Source organism: Apodemus sylvaticus, chromosome 8 (genome assembly GCF_947179515.1).
Source record: "Apodemus sylvaticus chromosome 8, mApoSyl1.1, whole genome shotgun sequence".
Classification (NCBI taxonomy): domain Eukaryota; kingdom Metazoa; phylum Chordata; class Mammalia; order Rodentia; family Muridae; genus Apodemus; species Apodemus sylvaticus.
The window spans coordinates 9979898-10002115 of NC_067479.1; the positions used below are offsets into that span (position 1 = coordinate 9979898).

The 22218-nt window shown below is 41.7% G+C and overlaps 1 long non-coding RNA gene across 1 annotated transcript; it reads right to left on the reverse strand.

Annotated features, from left to right (window-relative positions):
• Positions 1 to 10469: 10469 nt before the first annotated feature.
• LOC127691163 (uncharacterized) lies at positions 10470 to 15363 on the reverse strand. The gene is made up of 3 exons (XR_007979216.1): positions 14650 to 15363; positions 14257 to 14324; positions 10470 to 12352 (listed from the first exon to the last, which is right to left on the reverse strand). It is a non-coding gene; the product is annotated as an uncharacterized LOC127691163 (long non-coding RNA).
• Between the last annotated feature and the right edge of the window lie 6855 nt (positions 15364 to 22218).

The window sequence follows — 22218 nt, forward strand, 5'->3', positions numbered from 1 at the left end:
ACTTATGTGTCAGTCCTCCATCAATGTGTCTGTTTTGGATGCCCATACCATCCTGTTTTTATTTATATCTACGAAATACAACTTAAAATCAGGGATATTGATAATTCTAGTAATTCTTTTTTTGTTCAGGACCGTTTGGGCTGTCATTGTGTCTAAGTGTGCATGTGAGTTTCCAAATAAAATTTAATATTTTTTCAATATCTGTGAGGAATTTGAAATTTTGATGGAAATTGCATGATTTTGTAAATTACTTTTGGTAGGACGATCACTTTCATAATCCTATTTCTACAAGTCTATGAGCATAGAGGGGCTTCTGGAATCTTATTTTTCTTCAATTTCTTAAAGGGTTTCCTTTAACTATTTTATTGCTTTAGCTAAGACTTTAAAAGTATTCTACTGAACAGAAATGAAGAGAGTGGACATTCTTGTCTTGTTACTGATTTTAGGATAATCGACTTGAATTTTTCTTTGTTTAGGAAGGTGCCATCTGTGGGTTGTCATACATTGCTTTTTTCCCCCATATTGAGATATGTCCCTTGTATCCCTAGTCTGTTGGGCTTTTATCATGACTGACTGTAGGATTTGTTAAAAGTCTTTTCTTCATCTGAGGGGATGATCATGTGGTTTTTGTCTTCTAGTATGTTTTTGTGGTAGGACATCTCTCCCTCTAAATTGAGAAAAAATTATATGTCTACCCTTCCATCTCTTGGATGAAGGCAACTGGCTCTGGTGGATAATCTTTGATGCATTCTTGTTTTCACTTGCAAGTGTTTTATTGAGTACTTTTGCATCTATATTCGTAAGAAATTTAATTGATCTATTCTGTCCTTTTCTGTTGAGTCTTTGGTTCAGTATCAGGGTAGTAGTGGCTGCACAACACAAAGTGAACTTGGAAATGTTTCTTCTGTGTTAATGTTTTTGCAAAATTAGGTTTGACATTAGTTCTTCTTGAATATTTGGTGGAATCATGCAATGATTCCTGGTCCTGGGCTTTCTTGGTGGAGGGCAATTTTAAATTACTGCTTTTTCTCATTGATTGCAGCATATATTTAAAAAATTATAACATCTTGATTTAACTTTGGTAGGTCATATGTATCTAGAAATTCATCCATTTATTTTAAGTTTTCAATTATGAAGTAAGGATTTTTGAAGTAAGTCTTTATGACTCTCTGAATTTGTCAGTCTACCTTTGATGTTTACCTTTTCAGCTTTGATTTTATTAATTATAACTTAGCTCTCCTTTGTTTGTCCAATGGTTTATCAGCGTTGTCAGTTTATTCATTATATCAGTTCTTTGCTCCATTGGTTATCTTTTGTTGTTGCTCTAATTTATTAATTCCAAACCTGACTTTTCTCTAATCTTTAGTGCTTGGTTGATAATTTAATATGGCTTTCAGATAGATCAAATAGTACTTAATCTCTCCAGTTTTTTTTTTTTTGTAGGTACTGAGCACTATGAGCTATTCTCTTAAGAATTGCTTTTATTGTGTCCCATAGATTTTGATTTGTTTTCATTTAATTCTAGGAAAAATTAATTTCCTTACTTTCTCCTTTAACCCAGTTTTCCATCAGTAATGTGTTCTTCCTCATATCAGTTTTATTCCTTTGTGGTAAAATGAGTGATGTGGTTTCCAGTTTAATGAATTTGTTGAGACTTTATGTCCTGATTGTGGTCAGTTTCGGAGAAAGTCACATGAACTTCTGAGCAATAAATTCCTTAAGTGTTTGAATGGTGTGGTGGTTTCAATAGGAAAGAGCCTCACAAGCTCATGTATTTGAACAAGACTTATGCCTTGTTGGAGGAAGTGTGTCCCTGGAGGTAGAATTTGAGGTTTCCAGGGCCCAAGCCTGGCTCCATGGTTTTCTCTTCCTGATTCTGAGATCTGGATGTAGAACCCTCAGCTATTCCTCTAGTACCGTGTGCCTGCATACTGTCATGTTCTTTTCCATGACGGCAATGGACTATACCTCTAAAAATGTAAGCAAGCCCCAGTTTAAAATGCTTTCCTTTAAAAGAGTTGCCATGGTCATGGTGTTTCTTCACAGCAATTGAACAGTGACCAAGACAGATGGCAGTGTTTTATAGATGTCTATTAGGTCTACTTGAGTTTTTCTATTTAGTTTTTGTCTCAATGACTTACCCACTGGTCAGTGTATTGACATCTCTATCATATTGGGTTCAATCTGTGATTTTTAAATTCTAACTATGCTTGTTTTATGGGTGTCTGTGTTTCTTGATGGAAATTTCCTTCTCTATAGTTGCCGATTAGCTTTGCTTTTTAAAATTTATTTTGTCAGATATTACAATAGATATAAACAATATACCTGCTTGTTTCTTTGCTGCATTTACTTGGAATACTGTTACCTTTTACTTTAAGATGGAATTGATAGTAAATATAGAGGCAAAAATGGGTCCGGCTTTCTCATCCAGTCTGTCTGCATCTTTTTGCTAGGGAATTGGAGCTGCTAATATTGAGAGTTGCTACTAAATAATATTTCCTATCCCCTCTCACTTTCTTAGACCTTTTAGTTAACTGTTCTGGAGTTATATATTCCCTGTGTCCTCTTAGGCATGTTAATCTTCTCTTAGGGCCAAAGCAGCCGTTAACCAGAAGTTCTCAACCAGTGGGTCTCAGCTCTCTGGGGTGGGGCTCAAGCTACCTTTTCAGAGGAGGAGATCACCTAAGACCACTGGAAAACACAGATATAGACATCATGATTTCATAAGGTAGCAAAACCAGTTATGAAAGTAGTAACAAAAATAGATCCTCACAACATGAGGAACTGTCTTTTAAAGTCAGCATCAGGAAGGTTGACAACCTCTCGTCTAGACACTCTACATGTATAAGCCAGCTCCACTTCACTCCTTAAACTGGGCGTACTTGCATATCTATGTACCTCACTTTTTTTCCTTGACATGGAGAAACTTACATAGCAATGATCTAGTTTGTACTAGCCATTAAATGAATTTCTTGGGCATTGACAAGATAGCTACCCTATCTTTATTAGAGTTTATGTAAGACAAGTTCTATGTGAAGGAGGAAAGAATAAGTTGTAACACAATTACTCCAGCCACTCAGAAGTACTTGCATATTTTAAACAGACACTCTAGTTCCTCGGTTGCCACACTGCCACTACATTCCCTGAGAGTTTTGCAGCAGACCAGGTTGGATGTTGATTGTTTCTGCTAAGAAACTATGTGTTGGGACAAGGACAGTTCGGAGGGGTATGCCTTTGCTTACTGTTGTTTCTTCATTATATCTCATTCTTGTATATGGAATGTGTGTGTGTGTGTGTGTGTGTGTGTGTGTGTGTGTGTGATACTAAATGTCATAACCAAGATAACTTAAAAAAGAAAGTGTTTAGTTAGGCTTACTCCTTCAAAAAATTAAGAGTCCAACTGTCAGGGATGCTGTCAGGAGTAGCTAAGAACACAGAACTGGGCCCGTTCTCACCTCCCCAAACAGCCACTAATTAGGAATGAAGTATTCAACCATAATGACACACAGAGCCCAATTTCATTCAAACCATCATTTAACACATAATCCTAGACCCAAGTCCCAAGTTTTACAATCACATCTTTTGTTCTTCCATGCCTAATCTCTTGGATACATGCAGGTACTGAATGCATCTAGCTTCATGCTGGACATAAAGCTATTGATGGCATGTTTGGGTATTAGAATTGGAAGAGACAAGGTGACAAGAAAAGCAGCATTATAGAAAATGTTCACAATATATTGCTATATATGTTGTTGGTGTGTCCCTTGGGTGTGGGTTCATAAGATCTTTAAGAATTTAGCTTTTAGAGGAAGGTGACTTCAAGACAGAATAGACAACTAGGAATTGGCAGGCTTTTAAAAATTGAGATTACTAGAAACTTTTAAATACTGATTAGGATTTTGATCCTACAAATAGATAGCTCAGGTGTATGTCCAGGTAGTATGAATTTGGCGTTCATTGCTCATATCAAAATAAACTATTTTTTAAAATATCTACTTTTGGTCCGAATTTTACATATGAAAGTAAAATGTCCAAATGAAAATGAAATTCTCAGTACTTTATAAGACCACCGATATTTAAAATTATATAACACATACTAATAATTACTAGGAGAATCCATAATAATATACAATATCAATATGAACTGAAGATACTTTAGATGGAAAAGAGGTAGAGAAATAAAAAGGAGAGACACAGGTAGGGCATGGTATGGACAATGAGGTCAAACAAGGGGGCAACTAGGGACATCTCAGAAATACACTCCAAACAATCTTAGAAAGAAAAGGTCAGCTGTGCATTAACTTAAAAATTCGCTTTATTCATTTTATCCTGTACGATCATTTACAGTGTTCAACTGTGCAAAACAATTGCTTAACTCCACTTCAGTTAACCTTTGCAAACAAAGTCACTGGATCAACATAAGATTCAAGGAATTTCAAAAGTGGAACATTTTGAAAGCATTTTGTTTGCTAAGACAAATACACCTATGGTTAACTATTTAATAGGGATTGATTTCCCCAGCCTTCTCCCAGTCATTTGATGAGGTTAGGAGAGAACAGCATCGGAAGCACTTAAGACCCTGTTCCAGGAGGGCTAATGTGTAGGTGTTACTCATATCAGAGTTGTCTTTAGCATCCCAGCAGCGTGTGCTGTGGTTAGCTGGCATTGGTTTCTTAAATGAGAAAGGTTACGGTTGTCACTGACAGTTGTTTAATCCATTGCAGAATGTTTATTAACTTGCTTCAGCAGAACCTTGTTGAATTATCAAAGTATGATTCTTCCATTCTAGTTTCTTTTTTCCGAAGGTTAATCAGTGCTTCCTTTTTCGAGACTCCATCATTACCCAGAACTGACTGTGTATAGGAACCCTGTAATTTAGGGCTGAATTATACGGCTTCTAAATGTATTGCTGTCCCTTAATTTTTTTTATAATCCAAATGAAATCAAAGGAACAGCCCTATCCAAAAATGAAAATTACTTGTGAATGGCATCCTTTTAAAGACAACCCTATGTTTAAAATGTCACAGTAGGTTTTAAAACATGAGCAAGACCGAATGTCTTTAAGATGAATAAAATATGTTATTTAGGGTTTTTGATTTTCTAACATTTCATCATTTTAAAGCAGTCAAACACTTCTACAGCAGAAGTCCCCAGGCTTATGTAAACAAGATCAGGACTGCACTGTGACAGTAGGCCTTACCAATCATCACCAAATGGACTCACTTGGTACTAACAGATTCAATTTTCGCTTAACATTTTTTTAAAAAAGGTATTAAGAAGATTAACATACCAAGGTCAAATTATCAAAAATAAAACTCACCTAATTACTGTATTATTATATGCTACATTAGCCTGTTAACAAGGCTACTTCAATTACTTCAATTTGGTAATGTTCACCAAATGTAGTACTTACCATATTACTCATTACTTTTCTTCAGTTCTAGTAGTACTTACTCTTCTTCCATTTATTTCATTAACACTGCATTATACTAATTCTGATCTTATGCACGAGACTTATCTCAAAATTAAATACCTCCACGAAGAATACACACCTTTTGCACAGGGCGTGCGTTAGAGTTGGACTGCTGCTGTCTGCTGGAAAACGGCAAATAGTCTTGAAGTCATGCATTTAAAACATGTTTAAAGATATTGTTTTATGTACACGGATGATTTTCCTGTAGTATGTTATGGTATGTATGTATGTATGTATGTATGTATGTATGTGCAAGCCTGTGGCCAGAGCCAGAGGATGTCAGAAGAGGGCACTGAATCCCCTGGGAGTTATGAATGGTTGTTAGCTACTATGTGGGTACTGGGAACTCAAACTTTGGTCTACTTGTTAAAAACCAGAAAAATTGGATTTAATTATGTTATTTTATAGACGAGACTATTACTAGTCCCACAAATGGCCTTGAATTCAGTATGTAGTCCAAGCTGTTCTCAAACTCACTCTCCAGAATGCTGGATGGAGGGCTGGAACACCAAGCCTAATTTTTGGTAGCTGCTTCTGAAGAGTTGCTCTGAACTCTATCACACTAGGCAAGTTTCCACTAACCAGCCCATTCAGCCATGCACGCTGCCACTCTTGCACATGCCATGTAATTATGCAGACGTGTATCTTTTTAGTCAAATGCCCCTTCGCCACTACTGTATGTAGTTTTTGCTCTCCTTTTCACTAAAATAAGCACTCTTCAATCTCTACCACTAGGGGAAAATAACAAAACAGACCAAAAAAAAAAAAAAAAAAAAAAAAAAAATCAGCATAAGACACTGAAGAGCAGTATGAAAATTCCATAGCAAGAAAATCCAAGATTTTCTTAACCACCTAACACTTAAATCATCAATTCACTTAACAAATGTTTAGTGAAAACCTATTGTACAATCACTTTAAGGAAAACTAAGATGTTTTGTTTTCAGGGATGTAGGTTTAATAGATCGTCAAGTCAGGACAGAGAATACTCAAGGTGAGCTTTGAAACTTACCTTTGACCATACTTAGCTTACTAGCTGTATAAAATTCCCAACAGCCAGAATTAATACAGGCTTATGTCATGAAGTTTAAAAACTGGTTTAAAACATAACTTATGTAAAATCCTACAGCTGCCTAATTTAAAAGACTCCATCTTTTGCTTTATAAACTTAGTGGTTTCCCCTAAATGGTTTCAAAGTATACTGCTTTATTAGTGGTTGCTCTTGAAACTGTTTTGAAAACAGGGTATCTCTGTATAGTTCTGTCTTAGAACTCACTCTGTAGTCCAGGCTGGCCTCAAACTCAGCTATCAGCCTGCTTCTGCCTCCCAAGTGCTGGCATTAAAGGCCAGCACCTCCACTGCCTGGCACTGTTAGTATTCTTTTATTATTATTTATTATCGTATGTGTAAGTACACTGTAGCTGTCTTCAGACACTACAGGAGGGTGTTAGATCTCGTTACGGATGGTTGCAAGCCACCATATGGTTGCTGGGATTTGAACTCAAGATCTCTGGAAGAGCAGTCAGTGCTCTTAACCACTGAGCCATCTCTCCAGCCCCACTGTTAGTATTCTTAACAAAGGCTAAATTACTCATTTATTTTTAAGCAATTTTTTAAGTTGTATGTCCCAGTTTGGAGGTGTTCTTGATGTTTTAAATCCTGATGGTGGTCTCTTCATCCTCTGAAAAACAATTCTTTAATGTCGACACACACTATTGGCTAACAAATGTTTCTATTTCATCATTTCCCTCTTCTGGACACCTTTACTTTAATTCTGGAGACATTCATTGACTGCGGTACCACTTTCTTTCTAGAATGCTTGTGAGAAATACTGTCAGCCCTTTAATTTTAGCAAATCTTCCTTTACTCAATGGCAACTCTTAGTGTACAATCACTCTCTCTTATATCCCTCTATAATGGTACTAAATACTAAGAAAAAATGTGACTTTGCTCTCCTACTTTCAAATGGGGCTCTTAAAAACTTTGTGGAGTCTAAATCCTCAGGAGTTACAAAGGCCTAGCTAGGACTCTACCCACATTTAAAATCAGCATAATGCCAAGAAAAGGGTAAACAGAGGCTGTAGTAGTAGTAGGCAAATATCCAAGAATTATCCTCGGAACCTACGAGCATGTCACACGGCAAATCGTTATTAGGAAGCAAACGGAACCAAGGCTGCCTGGCCATAAAACGCAGGTAGCATCTAGGAAAGCACAATTATGACAATGGCCAAGAGATATGTAAGGTTTCCAACTGCTATTACCGGATCTAAAGATGAAGCCAAGAAATGGGGGGAAGGCAAGTAGACTACAGCTAGAGCTTCAGACAATACTGTCCAAACCTGTCTTTTTAGTACCCAAGTCTTAATTAAGATCAAGACTTGTGTCCCAGACAATAACATGGCTTTAAACCCAAGTTTGTGATAACCCACTTTAGAAACAATGTCAGATGGATGTGTACTAAATGCTTTCTCTGAAACAGCTGATCTAGACGGGATAGCATATCCGAGAAAGCAAAGCCTCTTCTAAGGACATTTGAGACATACAAGTAGTTTTACTAAGGGTGGGCCCACATCTCTACAGGCCTATGTGCTGCTGGCTGCACTCAGAAATCACTTGGCTAGTCTTAAGTGTCACCAAAAGGGGCAACTGCAGCCCACAAAGGCCCATGTCCATGACCCATTCTCATGTTTTAACTATGCGAGCAACTTTCGCAGTATCTGTGCCTCAGCTTTGGTAGCTTTCCTTATTCAGTAGTACCAGAAATAAATAAGACATAGGTAGGCCTGAGACTTGAATATTCCTGGTACTTTTCAGTGAACAGGACACTAGTTCTCATGAAATCTGGGAAAATAGACTTGTTACTAATGGGAGGAACAACCCCTTAATCTTAACCTAATAGCCAAGTAACTCATAAAAGCAGCCTCCAAATTGGAGCTTAGAGATTACATGGGCCTATATAACCTATTACTAGAATTAACTATAGAGGTATTCATTGCTCTAAGAGTCATTTTCCACAATTTTATATTTTGAGAAGATACCCAATGCTGCTTCCTCTTAAACCACACACACCTAACTCAAATTCCACTGATATTACTGTATATTGCTTTGCTACTAGGTGCTAAGGGCTCAGTGTAAAGACAAAATTTAACACCTGTCTGTGTTCCTGGCCTGTTTGTGGGGAGAGCCTCTGTAGAGCCATTTGCAGTTTTAGTGCTGACACATATAACTGACAATTTGTAGTTACATGGTTGGGACAGGATCTCACACAGCCCTATAGCTTACCATGTAGCTGAGGCTGGCACAACCTACCTCCTGCTGCCATTGGGTGCTCTGATTAAGTGCCTCATGTGCTCCAACCCCAAACCCAGGAGCTAAGAACTGGCAGTCAGATTTTAAGGACTGTGGATTTGATAGGTTGACCATGCTCCAGTGGATGGCTACATTCAGTCAAGGAAATGCACTAGATAACAAGTTGAAGGCTTGGATCTGGGAGCAGGTACATGGTCAATAATCAAAGCATATTATACAAAACTGCCCCACCCCCAATCAACTCCACACCATGTTCAGGCCCTAAGAGTAGAGAACCAGTTAATGAATAACTGACTTTCACACACAAATCTTATTACACCAGGCAACACAACACAGCACCTGAGTAAGCTCAGCAACAGGTCAGTTAAGGGTCTGAGGTGTCAGTCCCTGAAGATTCAGCTGCACAGCAGTTTTAAATGACTGCTCTATCATCTAATCTGTAGTTAACTTTTAGTAGATGTCAGCTATTTCAATTTTCTTCCTAACATACTTCACTACCTGAAGCAGAGATGTGTCCATGTGCCTCAATTTGCTTCTGCTCCATTCCGTGCACTGGTCCAGACCCTTATTCTAGCAGCACTAACATGGGCATTCTGGTAACTTGCTGAATTGAAGCTTGCCTGGATCTATACTCCAGGTAGTTTTCCATACAACACCAGAGTCATATCTTCAGGCCACTAGGCTCACATAGACTAGAAGCTGCATGTTTAACTTTTAAAAATGAGGCTTGCAAATGTACTTCAGACTCATTTCTAACATCTCAGGTGATACTAATTTACTTACTTTTTGAAGAAGGCCTTCCATAGTGGAAGGCCTTCTAATATACAAATACCTGGGAAGACTGGCAAGTTCTGAGACTCCCTGAAAAGGTGAAAAGCGGGGAGCCAAGAGGCAGACAGTATGCATACACTGCTGTGGTAAAAGCTACATCAAAGAATTACAACTCACAAACTCTAAGAAAATACGAGCATGAACCTTAGCTACCACACAAGAGTCCAAGGTCTAGACTTGAAGTTTGGGGCCAGTATGAGAATACATTAAGGCTCAAATTCTTGAGTGGTAGGATGGGAATCAAATAAGTTGAAGTGAGCAAAAACAAAACCCCAACACTTGTGTATGTGCTACATACACAAAGAACCCTATCTTGCAGCTAGCCTCAAGTCTAAGCCTAAGAGAGTGAATACATATGGACTCTGCAATGACTGGACACCCCAGGGCAATGGTATTTGTCTCAGCACCTATGCATATATAAAACCAAGACAGTCCTGAGAATACTGCTCATCCTTTACACAAATATCCCAAATGATGCTCCTATAGAATTCAGGAGCCTAGAAACCTGCACAGTACTCTCACTGTACCTACCTGGGCATTATGGTCTATAAAACCAGAGTAGACAAATTTCTATAAAAAGCCTTAGAGAACTCAAACTCCTCTACAAGGCCTAACTCCATCCCTAGAATTAAATTCTAATGACCTGGCTCAATGAGGGACATATATCAATATAACTGAGACTCAAGTTTGTTTACTACTTGACACTAGAACCAAGTTTGCATTCATGTTGCACCTACATACTTTCCCGGTGCTACATGAGCATTATCCAGTACCCCATGGGCCTTGAATACTCAAGTCACAGGCATTCAGTACCTGGTTTACTCTACATGACTTAATCCTTGAGTGGTATACACTACTGACTAATTCATTAGTTGTTTTAACCAACTTTAGACATCTCAGACGCCTGAGCAGTCTCCCCAAGTTTTAACCACAGCATGCAGTCACAAGGGCTAAGTGGACAGATAAGCTCTTTGTGCCCATCATCTTAGCCATTTGTTCCTGGAGTCTTCCCTACCAGATCATATTAGGAATCCAAATCAAAGACACACAAGCACAATTTGTTGCTTTCTGACCAATTTGTAAAAGGTAGTACCCTCCTATTTTGCCTTATTCTTGAAATCAGGGCATATTTAAGCTTTCGCAATGATTTTCTCTTACCTGTAAGTTAAGACAAAATACAAACTCCATGGTTAAAGATAAGACTGGTCTCCCCATGCCCTCAACAAGAAAAGTTATGTTTGGGCCACTTGAAGGAAAAACAAGATACAAGATCACCACCAGTGCTACAAGATAACTTTATTTCAAAATGCTTATTACGTACATCAAGATGTAAAATGCAGTATTTATTAGCACTAAACAATTTGAACATCACTCCAAATCTGTGACCACAATAAACCAGGTACCTCACAATGCTCAATTTTAGATTACCAGAAAACTGAAATCCTTTTTAACACTCTATACTTTAAAATTCACAGCACATACTTACTGAGTAGATCACAGACAACTAGCAGTGCATTACAAATCATTTACACAAACAACAGCACACCAATTCAGAGTGCACAAAGCAGTTTTATATATATTTAAAAAAAATCTGGAAAAGTCTACACAAAATAATCTGGAAAACTCCGAGGAGGCATGCTGCTTACTGTCCGTTAAACACCCAGAATGGCCTGTGCTCATTTGAGCTGTTTTGACTGTTTAGAGATTCTATTAATTCCCTAAAGTCAGACAAACTAGTGTTATCAGTTACAGAATAGAATTGGATTATACATACAACAAATTTTAGTGACATTGTTCTTTCTCCAGGCAGCTGCAGGTTGCAATTGTGTCAGCAATTATGTAGGACTGACTCTTCAAACCATGCACAGCAAAAAATCCAGCTGGTTTTCTGTGCTAGGTTTGCCTGTTAAAAGTGAATATCTTAAGGGCTTTTAGTAAAATCAGATTATACAGTCTTTATAATGCTTCCTTAATAATAAAATCAATCTAATTACTTTCATGTAACATAAGACATCAGTAAGCCCCTCCTTTCCTGAAAAAGGTCATAGCAAATATCTGCCTAAGTCACCACAAGATCAAACTAGGAGACGAAAGCTGTTTTGCCAACAGAATTTTCAAGACAATCAACTAGCCCATTTGCTGAACTAAAGTGTGTATGTATTTCTGCTTGATGTGATGTCCTTAGTGTCGAAAGGAACTTAAGGGGGAAAAAAAAGAAAATCTTAGGAAAAGTCCTCTTCACTAATAGGCCTCTAAGAAATACATTCCTTCCTAAAATTATATCTCATTTTTTAAGTTCGAAACATTCTGAACACAATTACCATAGGCTCAGCATCCAAAGATCCTAATTAAGACCTTACTTATTAATTTTATACTTCTACCTCAGCATACTGAAGAAAGAATCTGGCAGGCTTCCTACACTGAAAGACAAACATAACATCCCAAAACTTGCTACAGACCCCACTCCCTTTATAGAAAACACAGGAATCATGTTGACATTATATGACTTTATCACTTTTTAAAGGAAATGTGATTTCCTTTCACATGTGATTCCTAAAGGATGATTAATTTTTCATTAATCATCTAAAACAAGTTTTAATTCAAAAATGTTAAGAATGGAGTTAAAAATGATTCTTTCTGTTTTACTAACAACTGAACAATTCTGACCGTTTACAATCAAACCCACACCTGTGAAATCCTCACCTTGCTGCTCAGGGATCCGTCAATAAGCTTCTTGCATTTCTTTCAAAACAAACAAACAAACAAACAAACAAGCAACATATTATAGAAGTGGAAAAGAAAACATTAGCCTTGTAGATAGACTGTCTAGCCACACAGGCTATGAATATTGTCCTTTAGGTTTCACTCCAATGACATTTATTCACAGCCTGAAACCAAGCGTGCAGAGAACTGTCTATACTACTGTCCTGAACACTGACTAACTTGAGACCCTTCTGCAGACCTTAGCCCGGGGCTCCCACGAGGGTATGTCATGCACAGCCTCCGCTTACCATCACTTGGCATCTCTCCCTTTTGGGGGGGGGGGGGGTTCACATGGTAAGAACAGTCTGAGGATAATTCTTTCTTAAGGGTGTACACATTAGCAGAGTGGCTACCACCTGTTATCTGTTAAGAACTCATGCATTAGAAATAATCTTATTAGAAAATACTCCATCCTAAATGTCACGTTAACATTTTCTTAACTCATGTTAGACAACTGAATATGGGTTTAAGAGTAAAATAAAACTGGAATCATACCAGGGTCAAAAGGTACATTTCAACTTAGCCATTCTAAAATACCTAAGCACACACACAACTTACTAAATCTAGCATGCAAATCCAAAAGAAGTGAAATGATTAAAAACATCTTTAAAAAGCCCCCCAAATTTAAAAAAAAAATCCTGTTTTACACCAATGAAAGCATCAGAAGTTACAGAAAGTGTTCATACACTCTGTCAGCTCTTCAACATTTTTACAGTGGAAATCGGCATCTTCAGGAATATTGTAATTTTCACATCTTCTGGTCACAATCCCCACCAAACTCAACAGGCCGGGACAAGTGCAATACCATACAGAAACACAGCATTGCGACAAATCCCAACCTGTGTAGAAAGGGGTTTGATTTTCCCTTACTTCTCTACAGACTTTTCACCACCACAGTCAGTTTTGCATGGATTTGCACAGCAGAATATTATACAGCTGGATGCAAACCTGCAAAACTAACCATAGACCAGTGCTCAGTAACAGGACAGTTGGACGGGAGGGTGACGGGCCGAGGCCGGAGCTCTACAGCTGGCAGTACTTCAAGTGCTCGTAATGCAGTAGATCACTACACACTACCTGCACTATAAGCACTTTAGTGCTACAGAAGCTGTCACATCAGACACTCACGCAGATTCTACATCGACACAATAAAAATACAGAATTAGTTAAAAAAAAAAAACCACAACACTTGAAGTAAATAGCAGGCCACCATCAGTTTTGCATAGATTTGCACAACTACATTCTTCTTGTAGTGCAACTATGCAAAACTAACAGAGGGCTGCGAACACAACTACCGAGACCCCTACATGCTTGCTTGACTCGGATTGGATGAGGACATAACTTCTTATGCCAGAAGGAGCACTTAGGGCAGTAGATGCTAGTCTACTTCACTATCTGCACTAGATGCACCTTAGAACAAAAAGCACGCAGCACCAGCAGGCCCTCCCCGCGACGCAGCGCCCACCGAGGCTCCGAGGCAGCTGTCAGCATAATGCTACAAGTGCCTTCACTGCAGTAGATGCACACATCACTACCTGCACTGTAAGCACTTTGACATTATTCTGACTGGTCACAGCTTCAGTTCCACAAGATGAAGTTCACTTTATTCCTGCTAAATTTGAAATAAATAATTAGACAAAAAGAACAGCCCAAAGCTCTGAATCTTATGATAAACATCAATTTCAGCATATACCTAAATAAGAAAAAAAAAAGCAATAGGCAAAAGTTCCAAATTAGTCTTAAATAGCATTCTTTAAATAAATATACAACCCATACCAGAATGTTGGCTTTACACTAGGCTTTCCAAAACCACACATTAAGGGACATAAAATTATATCACACAACATGAGAAGTATCAGCAAGGTAGTTTGACTTATTAGTACCTTTAGAGGAAAGCAGCAGATTGACCAGGCAGCAATCCCCTTTCTTCTGTTCTCCAGATTGTCAGATACTTGACAAAACCGATTAACAAGATTATTATTTAATCATTTTAAAGTTTATTAGTCATAAAACATAAAAATAGCCTTATTATCACCCCAAATTAGATACTCTATGAATTCAACTTGAAGGGTGTACAACTATTTTAGAAATTCTGTACACTTACTACATCAAAACTTGCTTCATCCATATTTAATTTTCCACTAATTTTGATAAAGACCAAAATGTATTTATTTTATACCTTAAAAGACCAAGCATGTTGTACAAGATCAAAGACAAAAGTAAAAACCAAAGGTCTTCATAAAAGAAGTTTAACTGCAAAAATAGAATATACTCACCCACTCAGGCAAACTTCCTCCTCAGCAAGTATCCTTGGGCAATACTTAGGGTCCTTAGGTCCACGTGTATGACTAGGGCTGGGGGTGGGGGTGAAGACAGAGAAAGGATAAGCACATTTGCTCAAAATTACTACCACTTTCTAAACCCTATTCAAAGTTGCTCTCCTCTAATCTTCCTAAGGGGCAAGTCTATCCATTTGCAAAAGCAAGGACAACAGGGCCGGGGCAACAATGTATTGGATGGAAATCGGTGTAACAAAATAAAGTTGAAAAAAATCACAAAGATCCCTGTAGGAGCATGAATTAATGTGCTCCTGAAATACTGTAATACGACCAGCAGCAAGCCTGAGCTCTACTGTCCAGCTCGAGCTAGAGAAAAAGGGCAACCAAGAAGACTATTCTTCACCACCCCTCCCCCAATCAAGACCTCGTGGCTGCACGCCTGGATAAAGAGTTGTTTCCCCAACTGCTGTGATCCTCGTGGCATGATGCTCATTTTCTTCTTTCTGGTCACATAAAAACCACGAACCTGCTGCGCTCTCCAGTTTTCTCCTCTCCGCGCCAGCTTATCAAGAGAAAACCGGACGGGAACACCCGATCCTGCCAAGTACCCGCCACGCTCATGGAGCCCAGGGCCGGCAGCACATGTCGCACAAGGGGGCAGGCGGCCCCGTGGGTCCCTGCGCGGCCGCCAGGGGGCGGCAGGTCAGAGCCGGGCCGCGCCGGACGAGGCGACTCCCCCCTCCCCGCCCGTTTCTGGGCGGCTGCGCGGCGAGCAGCGGCGCCGAGGACCGAGCGTAGGGAGGCTCCGGACACGCCGGCCGTCCTTTGTGTCCCGCGCGCCCCGCGGCCGGGCTCCGGGGGAGGGGGGCGGCCAGGGGGCTCGCCGCACGCGGCCCGAGGCCTAAGCCGGGAACAATCGGCGGCGGCGCGCAGTCGCCGCCATGCCCCCCCCCCCGCCCTCGGCGCGCGCAGCCCGCCCCGCAGGAACATGGCGGCAGGGCCGCCGCTCCTGCCGAGCCCGCCTGGCCCTCCCCGCGCCGCGCTCGCAGCTAGGGCCCGTCCGGGCTCCGCGCGGTCCCGGAGGCGGGCTCAGGCGTCCCGGGCCGCCCGCGGGCCGCCCAGTGGCCTCGCCCACGAGGGGAGCTGCACACGCGGCCGCACACAAAGCCCACGCGGAGCGCCACAGCGCGGGTGGCGCCCCGGCCCCGTCGCCCCGCAGCTCCCGCGTCCCGGAGCCCGCTCCAGCGCGCACAAAGTTTAGGGCACGCCGACTCCCGCCCACGCCGCCCGCGCGCAGGTTCCTCGTGGGCGCGCCCCCTCCCGGCCCGCGGCCTGCCCCATGTGCCGCCGCCGCTTTGTTCTGGAGGCGCTTTAACTCTCGCCCCCCGGGAGAAACTTTGCCCGCACGGCCGCCGCGCGCCCCGCCGCTCCCGGGACGGCTGCCGGCCTCGTGCTTAGCCTCCCGAGGGCCATTGTGTGCGCCGGGCAGGCCCCGCCGGGGTCCGCGCCGCCGCCCCCTCGGGCCCGCGTGCGCGCCGGGACGGCCGCCCCACGCCGGCGCCCAACGGCCTGAGACCCACCCGGCCCGCGGCCCCGGCCGTCCCGCCCGCCCCGCCGCCGCCGCTCAGCTTAGCGCACAACAGGTTTCCCTGAGCCGGCGGCGGGGCGGGCGCACTCACCGCAGCAGCCGCCACCATCTTCGCCAGCCTCCGCGCCACTCCGGCCCGAGGCCCCAGGCCGGGGGTGCGGCGTGGCCGGGCCGGCCCGCGCTCGGGACTCCGTGGAGGGGTGCGGGTGGCGTGGGGACCGTTCCCACCCCTCGGCCTCGCCGCAGGGCGCGAAGTGGCGCGAAGGCGCGGGCCGGGGCGGCGGCGGCGGCACCTCGAAGGACCATGTGGGTGAATGAAGGGCGGCGGCTCCCGCCTCAACGTAAATACGGACAAGCCCCACTCCCTCATTAGCATAAAAAACAAAGTACTTCCGACCTCCCCACCCGCCCGCCAATCACCGCAGGCCACGCCCACGGCGGGTCGTTCTTGGCGGCCGGGCGAGCGGGAGCCGGGGAGCCGCTGGTGGCGCCGCACCGCCTTCCCGGGCCAAGCGTCCCCCGGGGTCCGCCCACCGCCGCCCGCTGCCCTCCGCGCAGGGCTCCGGGCCGGGACACCTCGCGCCACGCCCCCGGCACGCCCTCCCGAGCCAGCCCCGCGCGTGCGGACCCCGCGCCGCACACCCTCCTGCGAGCGCACGCGGCTCAGGCTTCCCGCCAGCCGCGCTGGCCGGGGACTCGACGGAGGCGCAGGGTGACCACAGCTTTCTCACTCTGCCTGCCGGGCGCGGGTCCAGCCGGTGATCGGGGGCCCACGCGAGCGGGAAACGAGTCCGATCCACTCGCCCACCGTCGCCCCCTACCCACCCACCCAGCGCGGTCTCCGCCGACCACGGAACCTTCTTTGGGATTCCGCTCATCCTGGGAAGGGCTCCTTAACCTGGCCAGGTGCGGCGGAGGGCGTGCTGGGCTGGGGCTTCGCGGCCAGTACCTGAGCCGCCTTCCTCGCCCAGTGCCTCTAGAACTCTTGGCTCTCTGGTAGAGAGAGCACACGGTTCAGAAAGAGCCTTGTAAACAACCACAGAGCTGAGATAAGCCCACTCCCTGCTACATGCTGTGGTTCAGGAAATTCCAGAATTCTCAGAAACCTTATGAAAAGAACTGAGAATTCATAACATCTACTACAAGTAGCAATTTCAAACTGGTTTCGAATAATCCAGTTCATAGTCTTTGCAAAGCACTTGCCACTCTATTTCGTCCTTTTTACAAGGAAATTGTAAAACGCGGATTTTTACCCGAAGATATCTATAATGACCAAATGTTAACGGGTTTTGGCATTCATTTCTTGGCACTTTTGCCATTTATTATAGTCCTGACTTTCTTTATCATGTGTCACTTAATTTCGGCTGGCATTTTAAAATAGTGAATTCATGTTTTGCTTCCAATACCTCTCACTATTAAGAAACTTTTCTAGATAACTTTTTTGCTTTGAAAATCAAAATGCATGAAGTTTCCAGTATGTAGACTTTCTGAAATACAGGCGTTTATAAGTTTCTCAAAGCAGAGGAAATGAAAGCTAATTTTATTAAGTCTCATTTACATTACTGTTAGCTGGCACTGAGTAATTATGTCAAATTTTCCTTACAACTTATATCTTCTGCTTTAAACTGGAGTGATTGTTGTGTGCGTCCATCACTCTGAATCATGGGAAATCCCACCTATAGACACGTTTTTTGGCAGAAAAGTTACTTATTTCTTAGTTTCGTTTCAATTAAAATCAACACAGAAATAGTCCTGTTTTAAGAATCTGTTTAAAGATATCTAACAGCACTTCTCTGGAAATCTGACATGTAATCAGCTATTTTCTGTAGCTATAGTAAGTATAAAGAATTTGGTTCTTAACACACTTTTTTTTTTACCGTAATCAGAATTTTGGAAGATGTAAATTCATTTAAACTTATTGACTTGGAAAGCCCAGAAAGTTTCAGAATTACTAGGTTGCATTTTATTTTTAAAAATGTGCACTCATGCTTCCTTTCAAAATTAATAAAGCATATTAATTATAATTAAAACAATTGAAAACCGTTTTATACCAATAAATTTGAAATTTAGTCCCTGCGGTGTTGTGTGTGTGTATGTGTGTGTGTGTGTGTGAGAGAGAGAGAGAGAGAGAGAGAGAGTGTGTGTCTGTATGTGTGTTTGTATGAGTGTGTGTGTGTGTGTGTGTGTGAGAGAGAGAGAGAGAGAGAGAGAGAGAGTGTCTGTATGTGTTTGTGTGAGTGTGTGTGTGTGTGTGTGTGTGTTTGAAGCCATCACTAATTAGAAACATCCACATCTGCAGTTTCATGGTCCACAACTAGGTACATTTTATATCTAAAGAAAACTTTTGTGAGCATGATTATGAGCATTACAAAAATACCGAACTGCTCTCAAAGGCTGTCTGCAACTAAAGAGTGTACAAACAAAGCTGTAGGACATACCAAGGGGACACATGCCCTTCGACGCTCTATAACTTTGTGATCTATGATTTTTCCAGAAGTCAGGGCCTCTGTGGAAAGGAAAAGCTCAGTTCAATGTCAGAGCAGAGCCAGGCTGCCTCCATGCTGAGCCAGAAGCAGTAAATGGCTGCCCTTCACTGCCCACAGTGGGATCCTGAGCCTCAGGGGAGGGGTGATGGGCTGAGGGAAGGCATCTATAAAGTCCTGGAGCTGATTACCAACCCTTGTTGCTGGGTGACTGTGACACTATCAGCTGGTTAGTAGTTTGTTGAAAGATAAATTCAGTTAAAATGTTCTCTTCCTTATTATTATTAAAGGGTAGGTCTTAAGAACCTACCTGAATGACCAACACATTCCCATCTTAGAGAGGAAGTTTTAGAGTTACTACCACATTTGACTCTTAGGTGTCATGTTTAAAACATGTTCAATTCAGTAATTCAAAGAAAATCTACAAATTGATCACAGCGACTAAGCACATTTAATATCTTTGAAGATCCACATTTTTTAGTTGTTTATTTCCTCCTAGCCATTTATTATTTTTCTACACGGTATTTGGATGTAATGGGATATGGAAACATAAATACCACCATAAGCTTAGAAACTTAACTCTTTGTTAAATAAGAATGGTCTTGGATCTTCTTTGGTAATGTAGCAAGCTGACCCTTGGTACAAATTAAAAGATGACTTATGGGATTTTTTTCTAACAACATGTCAATATGTTCATAACCTAGTTTTAGCATATTGTGTTTAATCTTGACCACTTAATGACTCGTCTATCTTCTCTCCCAATCATGTATAAATGCTCATAGTTATTGCTGTGCTGGTCAGAATCAGATAGAAATTAGGATTGTTTTATTAAAATTATTTTTAAGGTTATTAAAAACTAAGAACTGCACAATATTGCTGGCTACCAAGAATCCCCGTTCAGGAATGAGCTGTAAGTTTTAGGTCCTCAAGCCTCCGTTTTATTTGCTTCCTCCAATAGCTCTTTGAATTATTCTCCCAATGTGGGCTTCCTTAAAACAGTGACATTCTGTGAGTCACTTGATGACAATGCACGTGTAGAATAAATATAGCGATTATTCGTTCACCACAGGCAGTATTCCAAGACATTATGTGGGTCTGTAGATTTGTAGTGAACGCACAGTCCTTTGATCATTTAAATGAAAAGTTCCATCTATGTCTTTGGAATTGAGTTAGAGCTCATGGAGGAAAGCTGGGTAAGCAGTAACTGGCAAGCACCTTCCTTTTCTTCTTTCCATCCTTTCTCTTCTTGTTATGTCTTTGAAGCTGTTCCTGTAGTACCCTGAAGAGCTGGAGGAGGATAATTCTTGATGACTCAATTAAGACAACCAGTCATGCTGGGAACAACTTATCACAGTCCTGCAGCAGCCACAAGCCTTAAAGATTGCCCAGGGCAGTCATCTGCCAATATGTGTAAAACCATGAGGCTTTTACAAACACAAAAGCATCAGGATAATTTCTATTAAACCTTCCAAGGCAACTTGCCATCATAGTATAGAATAGTGAAGTATCTCAGTAGTTTTTTCACAAAATTTTTAGAAGGACATATCAAATATCAAACTTATAAGTAGCTAATTTCAAACTTCTGACTCTCAGCTGAGTGTTTGTCAGCCTGGCTGTTCTTTTATTACTCAAGGAGCCATTAAGACATGCAAATATCTGGCTCATACCTGCAGACATTCTAATTTAGTTAGTCAGAGTGTAGCCATTTTCCCCACTTTTAATTCCCAGATCATGTTTCATGCGATGGGGCTGCCAGCTCTGTGACTTTGTCTATCATTAGATAAGCATGTCTGAGTAATTTTTACTGTGCGTTGGTGAAGCTTGCTAGGAGCTGCTGTCTCCTCATCCCTGTAGTGTACATGGAACACACGGAGAACCCAGGAAGAAGTAATCAGGGTTATCCTAAGTCCCCTCGCCCCGTTGCCTGATCAAGGATTAGATATGAGGTCTAGCCAAGTTAAAGGATTCAGGAGCAACCTTGAGAGCAGCATCCCCAGTTTCTAAGGCACATTGGGAAGGAGCAGAATTGGCTGGTTTGACTGCTATCCAGGCTTGCAATTGAAGGACCTACGGCAGTGACTTAACCATGCAAGCTCCTACTTCATGGAGTTGTACTGAATTTGAAAAAACTCTTGGGAAAGTACTTGTTTGCACAGAAGGTGATGGAATTTTTTTCACCAATCAGCTTTAAGGTAGGAGTATAAAAGTTATCACCCAGACCACTTATAAAGTTTTGAAATTAACGAAACACATCATAATAAGAGTCGAAGGAAGGAGATATTTCTAAGTAGCATTACTTTTTGTTGTTTATAATCACTTCCCTAAGCATGTCTTAGCTTTTTTCTCTGTTGTGTTAGATTCAAATATGGACATATTGCCCTTCGACATCAGAGGAGACAAACTCATGTAACCTGCTGTGTTTTACATTAATAGTTTTCCAAGCAACCCAAGAACTGGATTGGGTAGTTTTTTTTTTTTTTTTTAACTGTTCAAAACAACAGAATTCACAGTTCTTATACTACTTTATAAAATTATTCTTAAGTATTAATTTTCATTCTTAAGAGTTGAGCCTAATCCTTTGTGTATATGTCAAAGTGTTCCAAAATCAAGTTTACTTAAAATTGTTGTTAGTATCTGATAATTTGCCCATTGGCAACAGTGTTGATGATTTGTGGTGGTTCAGCTGCTGTGTTTCTTTTTCTTTTTCTTTTTCTTAAAAAAAAAATGTTAATTTATTCTTCTCACATACAATGCATCCTGACCACAGTTTCCCCTCCCTCCATTTCTCTCACCCCCCCACCTCCAAACTCCCCTCTCTCCAGACCCACTTCCCCTACCTGTCAACCTCCAGAAAAGAGCAGCTGCTGTATTTCTTAAAGATCTTGTTGGGGAAAGAGAACGTGGGTGAGTTGGAAAGGATAAATGAAGGGGAAATATGATATTGAAAAAAAAAAGACTAAATATTCTGCACTAGCAATATAGTCCAACATGTAAAGGTGCTTGCTGACAACCACAAGACCTAAGTTTGGTCCCCAGGACACACAAAGTGGAAGGAAAGAGAGAAAAGAGCTCACTCCTCTAAATTGTCTTCTGAAGCTCACTCGCACACCTTGGCATGTGCTCCAGCATGCGCACACACTAGAAAAGTGGAATATGCTTGTAAAAGAATATCTGATAAACTCATTAAAAACTGAAAAGTAGCTACAGTTGTTCTTATTAAGTAGAACAAATCCAAGAGGGTGCTTAAATCTTAATAATACTTAAAAAGCACTTAAAGACTCTTAAGGTTGATGTAAAGTCAGTCTAAAAGCAAATGAGGAACGCTGACTGAGAACAGGCGGCAGGATGGGGGATGGGCGATGCAAAAAGCCTACCAAGGTCGTGTTGGACTCTTCTGATGTAGCAGGTGGCTTCTTGGGTTTTAAAGTCACCATAGACACTTGGGATGCTCGGTGTGGTGCACTTGGTTCCTTGTATAAGACCGCTCAGTTTCAC